This window comes from Canis lupus, chromosome 9 (assembly GCF_011100685.1).
Source record: "Canis lupus familiaris isolate Mischka breed German Shepherd chromosome 9, alternate assembly UU_Cfam_GSD_1.0, whole genome shotgun sequence".
NCBI classification, from domain to species: Eukaryota; Metazoa; Chordata; class Mammalia; order Carnivora; family Canidae; genus Canis; species Canis lupus.
The window spans coordinates 38,920,625-38,930,360 of NC_049230.1; positions in this window are offsets into that span (position 1 = coordinate 38,920,625).

Sequence of the window (9,736 nt, forward strand, 5' to 3'; positions counted from 1 at the left end):
AAGAGTTCTTTGTATATTTTGGACACAAGTCCTTTGTGGATATGTGTTTCACAAAGGTTTTCTTCCAGTCTGTAGCCTGTCTTCTCACTCTCTTAATTGTGTGAAAAACAGAAGTTTTTTTATGGTAACAAAGTCCAACTTATGAATTATTAATTTCATGGGTCAGGTTTTTCATGTTATATCTATGAAGTCATCACCAAACCCAAAGTCATCTCAATCTTTTTCTGTTATCTTCTAAAAGTTACATAGATTTGAATTTTACATTGGGCCTATGATCCATTTTGAGTTAATTTTTATGAAAAGTGTAAAATATCTAGATTCCGTTTTTTTTTTTATGTAGATGTCCAGAACCATTTGTTGAAGACTTCCTTTTCTAATGAATTACCTTGACTGATTCAATATTGATTCTTTTTATACATGAACATGGGATATCTCTCCATTTATTTACTTCTTTAATCTTTCATTAGAATTTTGTGGTCTTCCACATGTTGATTTTGTGCATATTTTTCTTAGATTCATTCCTAAATACTTTCTTTTTGTGCTAATATAAATAGTATTGAGTTATTAATTTCAAATTGCTATTGTTCATTTTTGGTATATGGAGAAATAATCAAGTTTTATACATTAACTTTGTAGCCTGGTACCTTACTATAATTGCTTTTTAGTTGTAGGAGGGTTGTGTGTATTTGTGTGTGAGTGTGTGTGTATGATTTTTTTCTACATGGATAATTATGTTTTCTGCAAAGACAATTTTATTTGTTTCTTCTCAATCTGTATATCTTTTTATTTCCTTGTCTTGTCTTAGTCCATTAGCTAGGACTTCCAGTATGATGTTGCTTTACCAGGGGAAAAGCATTTTTTTCATGATTAAGAACATCATTTCATTGTTTCAACATCAGTAAATATGATGTCAGCTGTAGGCATTTTATAGATGTTCTTTATTAAGTTGAGGAAGTACCTCTCTATTCATAGTTCGCTAAAAGTTTTTTCATGGATGAGTGTTGGATTTTATCGAATGCTTTCTATTGGCATCATCATATTATTTTTTCTTTTTTAAAAAGATTTTATTTATTTATTCATGAGAGACATACAGAGAGAGGCAGAGACATAGAAGGAGAAGCAGACACTCCACAGAGAGCCTGATGTGGGGACTCAATCCCAGGATCCTGGGATCACAACCTGAGCCAAAGGTAGATGCTTAACACTGAGCCACCCAGGTGCCTTGGTATCATTATATTGATATCATCATAAGATTTCTTTCTTCTTTAGTCTGTTGATGATATTGATTATATGAATTGATTTTCAAATATTGAAGCAGTTATGTGTTTGGAATAAATCCCAGTTGGTTGTGTTGTATAATGCTTTACACACATTATTGAATTCTATTTGCTAATACTTTGTGATAGATTTTTGCATCTATGTTCATGAGATTTGTCTGTAGTTTTCTGTTGGTTCTTTGAGGATGGCAGCTTTTTCTATTACTTTGGGGACAGTTCCCCTGCCAGGTATACCATGTAGCACTGATCTCTGTGGTCCTGTGTTGGCTAACAGGTCAAGTTTGCATATATTTTTTTACTTGGAAATAAAGTCACTTTTTACAAAATACACTCAAGATCTCGTTAATTTCTCCTCTGAGCTGCCTTAATATGGAAAGTGCATCTATGCACAGATGACAGAAATAGTAGTGAAAATCAGTTCTTATGGATCAAAAAGTGTTAATCAAATGAAAGGAATTAAGTGTCATGTCCTGAGTCTCATTCTAATTTAGCCAATAACTAGCCAATGACTTGTCCAATGTGACTATGGACAAACCTTGATTCTGAGATTCATTGTCCTTATCTACAAAGTATGGGGTTTTGACAAGTTAAGAATGGTAAATAGTTTTCAAACATATATTAGCTTGATAGATTTATTGGTGGAAGACCAGAAAGCTTTGTTGGAAAAACCAACCAACCAACAAACCCTGAGGCATTAATTTGAGCTATTGAATGTAAAGCCCTGATTGATTATTGATGTCTGCCATGGGTACAGAAACTAGAAGTGGCACTTCATATGCAACGTAATTTCTATTCCTGGGTTAAATAATATTTAAGCTCTTCTGTAACTTAATTTGTCTATGATTATCTGCAAAGGGTCCAATCAGAGACCAGGGAGGCTAGGATGACAGGACCTAGCAGAGAAGTATTTCCAACTGTCAGCCTTAGGAAAAGCAGAATAGCATGGTAGTTAAAATCTGGATTTGTATGCTAGGATTGCTAGGTAATAACTGTGTCAGAGAAGACACAAGTAATGTAATTTCTTTATAGTTTAAATTCCTCACCTATTCTTTGTTTTTCTTATGTGGAAATGGTGTTTACGGCTGCTATTAAATCAACTGACACCAAAAACTTACTTTGCAGAGTGAGTGGCATATGATAAGAGTTCAATAAGCTAGCTGTTAGCAACAATCAAATAAAATGGGTGTCATGTCTAGAACAAGCTAGGAAGGGACTCAGAGTGTAGTTCTTGGTCTCTTGCACAAGTTCTCCCTAAAATTGCTTCCAAACAAAGATATGTGGTAGGGACAGGCTTCTGGGAATGTGTATGCTGTAGATGAAGAAAGAAAGGAGTGTCTTGAAAATAAAATAGAAGTGAGGTTTTAGGGTCCTATTATGAACCAGAAGAAAAGAATGTTGTGGGTCTTAGAGGAGATGGAGGTCAGATCCCAGTGTTGACATGCCAAAAGTCACCAAGGTCTTAATTCTACAGGGATTTCAGAGATCTTAACCAGTAAGTCACTTTGATTATGCAATTTCCCTTTCTTGTTTTGTTTTTAAATTGAATTCAAGTAATTCCAACAAAAAAGTTAAAACGAAACTTTAGGCCATGCAAACTCCAGCAACTTGGCTGTGTTGTTCAAGGAAATGGACATTCTGCTTTTTTTCTTTCTGTTTCTCCATGGTGCTTTCACAGTGAGCATATTCTTAAAAAGCATTTTTTGACAACCCACCTACTGCTCAGTGGCTGTGAAGGGGAACCTGGAATCAGAAACCTCTACCTGCAAAAAAAAAAAAAAAAAAAAAGAAAGAAAGAAACCTCTACCTGCAAATAGCAGGCAGGAAATGAGTACCTTGCTATGGAAAGAGATCTGAATTCTTAGGCAGTTCTCAAGGGATGTGATAAGATGGGAGAGCATCCTGGGAGTCAGAATTGCTGTCTCCATTTTTCAGTTCTGTCTGAAGTGTCTCCAGTGGTCACAAAATTATAGAAGGCATTGGAAGAGCCATTCACATGGAATTTAGTCCACTTTTCTCCTTTACAGTAAGAGAAAGAATTATAGAAGTGAAATGATTTGTCATGGGTTGTATGGTTACAATATGACACACCAAGACCTGTGAGTAAGCATGTCTGAACAAAAGCTGTTATGCAATTCAAAGTTAGAAGACAAGGACAAGGCAGAAAATTGCAGTGAGGAGCCCAGAGACCCCAGGGACCATCTCATATCCTGGTCCCCCAATCTGCCAGTAATATCAGGATGTTCTGGGCAATTGTTAATAAAATAACCACTTCAATATAATGGCTCAGAACCTTGGGAGAGGAGGTCTAGAATTCTGTTTTTGAAGTGCTCTAAGTGATTTATAGCCATAGTTTGGGCACCATTAACCTAGCTCAAATGTCTCATTTACAGATGTACAAACTGAGGCATAGGGTGGGCAAATGATTTGCCAAGAGTCACTTGGACAATTTAGTAAAGAACCAATACCAGAACTCAGAGATGCAGTCACCATGCCTCATTATGCACTGAACCTCTTTGTTTGGTCCCTGGGACAGGCAGGGTTTTATTTTAGCAGAGGCCCAGGATCTCCAATGTTTTGTGTCTGTTAGTTCATTTTGCTGGGATCAGCAACTATGAATTCATCTGGGATGTCAACGATTTCAGGGAGGATTACTTGATAGGTCTTAACAAGAGCAGCATGAACAGATTCTGTTTGGGCTTGAGTATATGTAGCACATCCCACCCTTGACATTTTCATTTCCACTCGATGCCTAAGATTTGCTTGGCACAGAGGATCTTCTGAGACTCAATAAACTCCTTGGAATTGACTGGAATTTTAGGACAAATACCCACCATTTGCTTCAACGTGGATGGAACTGGAGGGTATTATGCTGAGTGAAGTAAGTCAGTTGGAGAAGGACAAACATTATAGGTTCTCATTCATTTGGGGAATATAAATAATAGTGAAAGGGAATATAAGGGAAGGGAGAAGAAATGTGTGGGAAATATCAGAAAGGGAGACAGAACATAAAGACTCCTAACTCTGGGAAACGAACTAGGGGTGGTGGAAGGGGAGGAGGGCCGGGGGTGGGGGTGAATGGGTGACGGGCACTGAGGGGGGCACTTGACGGGATGAGCACTGGGTGTTATTCTGTATGTTGGTAAATTGAACACCAATAAAAAATAAATTTATTAAAGAAAAACAAACTCCTGAACGGTGTTTAGGATAAGGGCTGGGTGTGAGGAAGAGAGGTAAGCAGGGTTGTTGAGCTTACTATGAGGGCAAGACTGTGCTATTATGGGAACTAGAACATTGTCTTAAAAATAATGAGGTGTTCAGTAGCTCCTGGGTCTCAGGGAGCCACTGGGATGTGGATAGAAGTCTCTGGGCCTGCTCTACCAGTTATGTGGGGGGCGGGGGCATTTGCTGTGATCCAGGTTTCTCGGTGGGCTTGATAGTATGGATTCTAGGTACTGCCTCACCCCTACTCTGTCTCCTCCACTGGTGGTCATGGAACAGTGTGATCCAGCACAGCACAGCATCACATGGGGTGCTGCTTACCCAGTTTCCAGTACCCTCTTCACAAGTAAATGAGGGGAGGCCTGTGGTACTGCTCTAGTCTTTCCTCACTCGGCTGTTGAAGTCTTTGTCACCAAGAATACCCTGGTCACTGTGGCAGGTCAGAGACGTGAAGATTCTTATAGAAGCTCTTAAAGGCCTCTGCCTGGAGTGACACATATCACTTTTACTTACATTTTACTGATCAAAGTGGGTCATCCAGCTTGCCTGTTTTTGAGATGGCATGGAATTTTAATCCTACCATGGGACACAAGAACAAGAACTGAAAATTTTAGGGGCTATATCTAGTCACCACCACATGCTCCATTGTATCCACATCCGTTTATTAACTGCGAAACTTCATAAAGAAGTGATTGTTCTGTGTGATATTCCTCGACCAAACAATTTCTATTACTTCACACTCAAAATAGACCACTCTTTTTTTTTGAAGATTTTATTTATTTATTCATGAGAGACACAAAGAGAGGGCAGAGACATAGGCAGAGGGAGAAGCAGGCTCCCTGCAGGGAGCCTGATGCAGGATTCAATCCCAGGACACTGGGATCACAATCTAAGCTAAAGGCAGACACTCAACCACTGAGTCACCAAGGCATCCCAAAAAACAGTCCACTCTTAAAATAAATTTTTTAAGAAAATTTAATTTGAGTCAGATTCGTGAGTCTAGTTTCATCATTTTTAGTGAACCTTATAGCATTCCAAATTAATATGATGTATTATTTTAGTCCCTCCCCCAACACTGACTTTTATCTAAATATCAGGGAACTGTACTAATGATACCACACCAAGTTATCCACATCAACTCTATAAAGTGGGAAATTATTACAGAGTCCTTAATGGATACAGGTGTCAATTGGTCCTTAGGGCAATATTTTTATTTCATTATTTATGAAGATCACAATTAAACTTATGAAGCCTAAGAACTTCTACATTTAGTAACTATTAAGCACCATGAAGGAGGCATTGTGCCATAACATGTTCCACAACACATACAAAATAGTCACCGTTTTGTTTATATTAGTATTTTTTTTAAAGTGGACTCCACAGTCTACCTGACTTAATAATATATATTATATCCACATGTTCTGGACCACAAATGTTTTATGATCTATATGTCAAACATAACAACTGGTCTTTATTTTTTAAAGATAAGAATGCAGAACATTAAGTCAATTGTAGGAACCTCCGGTCCTGTGATACACACTGATGTATTCCACCGCACGAAAGAATTGCAAATGTAAACCATCCCTCTCAAGGCATCTGCCAACACCAGGGCTTGGCAGTGGGCGGTGGTGGTGTTAGCCTCATCCTGGAAGCACACCAGCAGATGTCTGCCTGGAATAGGGTGCTGGCCTCCCTCCATACTAGGGATCGCCAGTAAGAAATTTTTCTTGCAATTTAGAGGTCCCAGGTTTTCAAGCTTAGCTTTGTGATTTTTAATCTAATTGTTTTTCCCATCCCCATCTCTGAGGTTGCACTCACCATCCAGAATTACAAGGTTCTGATGTAACTCTGACTTTTTCCTGGTCCTGCCACCATCCATGGGAGTATGGTACTTCCTCCAGAAGCTGCCCTTGCAAGTCAGGTCTGTCATTTGTGGATGGTAGCACATTTTTCCCCCTCATCTCCAACCTTGCTAGGACTTGTAACACTTATAAGAACGTCTTCTGGAATGTTTCGTAGGCCCAGACTCTGACATTCTCCTCAACTCAGAGTAAGACACCAAAAGGCTTTTAATGGTTTTTAATAATTGCACACTCTTTGTAGGAAACAAAAAATAAACAGAAGTGCCTAAAAGAGAGAACAGAATGTATCTGCATTTAGGGTGACCAGCTTGTCCTGGTTTGGTTTTCAATTTCTTGTTTTTAGCACTACATATCCAGTGTTCTTGGAAATCCCTCAGTGTCGTCTCAGGAGGCACAGTTGGTTACCCTATTTGTGTGCATGTATTTTTTAAAGACTTATTTATTTATTTGAGAGAGAGAGAGAGAGAGAGCATGTCCACGTGGGGAAGAGGCAGAGGAGAGACAATCTCAAGCACACTCCCAGCTGAGCACGGAACCCAATGCCAGGCTTGATCTCATCACCTGAGATCATGACCTAAACTGAAACAGAGAGTCAGACACTTGACCAATTGAGCCACCCAGGTGCCCCCCATTTGTGTTTTAAAAATACTAAGATTGGACTGATACTTTTGTTTATTCCTTTCTTCTCTCTACATTTTACTGTGTGTGCATATACATATGTAAATGTATGTACATGTGTTTTTGTATGTTTACACACACCTATATATCCATATACCCATGCACACGTATACAGGCATAATGCACATATGATATTCACAACTATTTTTCACTTAAAATTGGTCATCTACTCTTCTAAGACACTAGATATCCTACACTTGCTTAAATTTTAAATACTTTGGGGGGGGCAAGATGGCGGAGGAGTAGGGTCCCTAAGTCACCTGTCCCCACCAACTTACCTAGATAACTTTCAAGTCATCCTGAAAAGCTACAAATTCAACCTGAAATTTAAAGAGAAAACAGCTGGAATGCTGCAGAGAGAAGAGTTTTTGCTTCTAACAGGGTAGGAAGGTGGGAAAAAATAAAAAAGAATCAAGTTGGGAAGGGCCCCCCCCCAGAGAAGCCTGGCTAAGGCCGGGGGGGGGGAGGGGGGCAAAAGCCTCCCGGGACAGGAAAGCTCAGTCCCGGAGAAGCAGGAACTTTAAAAATCCGCCCCGGATTTTTCCCGGACGGAAAGGCGCTTAACAGGGAACTCGGGTGGGATCCCAGGAGGGGCAGTGGAGCCTCCTGTCTCCCGGGGTCACTAACAGAGGAGGTGCACCCGGGGGAGAGAGCCACAGACTGTGGGCGGATCTCAGTAAAAGGATGGAGCACGCACCTGGCAGGGCCTCAGGAGAAGCCGGTGGGTCAGGCGGGGCTCTGGATGGAGGGGGCTGCGCCCTGCTGCCTTGGGGAGCCCCGGCCCCGGGAGCACGATTCCAGCAGCCCAGGCCCCGGATTCCAGGGCGCCGGGGGACACAGCCCAGGATCCTGCACTCCCCCCGGGAGAGGCGGAGGCTGGGAGGGCACAGCACAGAGAGGACTCTCCTGCTGCTGGGTGTCCCCAAGCTGTGCAGATCAGCACCATGCACCCCCGGGGAGCATCCAGGCCACTACAGACTGGGAGACTGCGGTAGTTACTGGGGGAGCTGACTCCAGAGCTGGACAGCTGGCCGCCACCAGTGTTGTTGTTCCTCCTTGTGTCACCCTGTGTCTGGGAGAGGCGGGGCCTCCAGGGGACAGAGGCCTCAGGGGGCAAACAGTTCCCACTGAGCCATGCACCTGGCAGGGGGTGGGGCAGCTCCCCCAGGTGCACACACCTGAAAATCAGCACAGCAGGCTTCTCCCCCAGAAAACCAGCTAGAAGGACAGGGGAAGAGCAAGTTCTTGATGGAGCAGCGCTGGAAAGGCCCAGGGGAAGTCGAGGGATTTACAGTATATAGAACCAGAGGGTACTCTTCCTTTTTTTTTTCCTTCCTTTTTACAGTACAACTCATTTTTATATCATACTGTAAATTTCCATTTTTTTCTCTTTTCCCACCTTAACTACAGAATTTTACCACCTCTTCATTTTTAAGATTCTTCCTTTTTGACTTTCATATTTCTCCAATCCCAGGTCCTAGATATATTTTCCACTTCTCGATTCCTTTCAACATACTCAACTATTTTGGGAGATATACAAGATATGTTTTTTTGTTTTGTGTTTTTTGTTTTCTCTGCCTCATTTTGTTCTACAATGGCGGAAGTTAATACCTTCTAAAACATGACCAGCATGCACCCAGAACCAAGTGGTATACCATGCTGGTTCATTCTGTGAGATTCCTCATTCCCATTCTGCCCCCTTCTTTTATCTCATTTATGTTTTGGTGGTCAATGTTGGAGCCCTCTACAAGTATTTCTGGTTTATATAAATTTGGGACTAAGCATCTTCTTATATACAGAACTTAATATACTCAGAAACAAGAGGATCTCCCTATAGAACCCCTCAGGTAGACTACATTCTCCCTCCACTACAACTTCTTCACAATCACCATCTCTCAGTCCCCCCTCCTTTTTTTTCTTTTCTTCCCCCCCCCCTTCTTCTTTAGGATTCCTGGCCTTTTATTTTTTACTACTTTGTTTTAAAATTTGTTTTTCACTTTAATGGTCTTTTTGCTTTATTTCATTCTGATCTTTGTTTTCAATTTCTGGTCTCTGACCTCAGCAGAATCATTTAGGGAGAAATTTACTTAGGTTGTGGTTGATATTCTTGATGCAGCCCACTCATACAGCCACTCTGCACTGAGCAAAATATCTAGAAAGAAGAACTCACAACAAAAGAAGGAATCAGAAACAATACTCTCTGCCACAGAGTTACAGAATTTGGATTACAATGTCAGAAAGCCAATTCAGAAGCACAAATATAAAGCTACTAGTGGCTCTGGAAAAAAGCATAAAGGATTCAAGAGACTTCATGACTGCAGAATTTAGATCTAATCAGGTCAAAATTAAAAATGAATTAAATGAGATGCAATCCAAACTGGAGGGCCTAACAACAAGGGTTAATGAGGTAGGAGAAAGAGTGAGTGACATAGAAGACAAATTGATGGCAAGGAAGGAAGCTGAGGAAAAAAGAAAAAAAAACGAAAGACCATGAGGAAAGGTTAAGGGAAATAAATGACAGCCTCAGAAGGAAAAATCTACATGTAATTGGGGTTCCAGAGGGTGCTGAAAGGGATAGAGAACCAGAAAGCATATTTGAACAAATCATAGCTGAGAACTTCCCTAATTTGGGGAGGAGAACCGGCATTCAGATCCAGGAGATAGAGAGATTACCCCCTAAAATCAATAAAAACTGCTCAA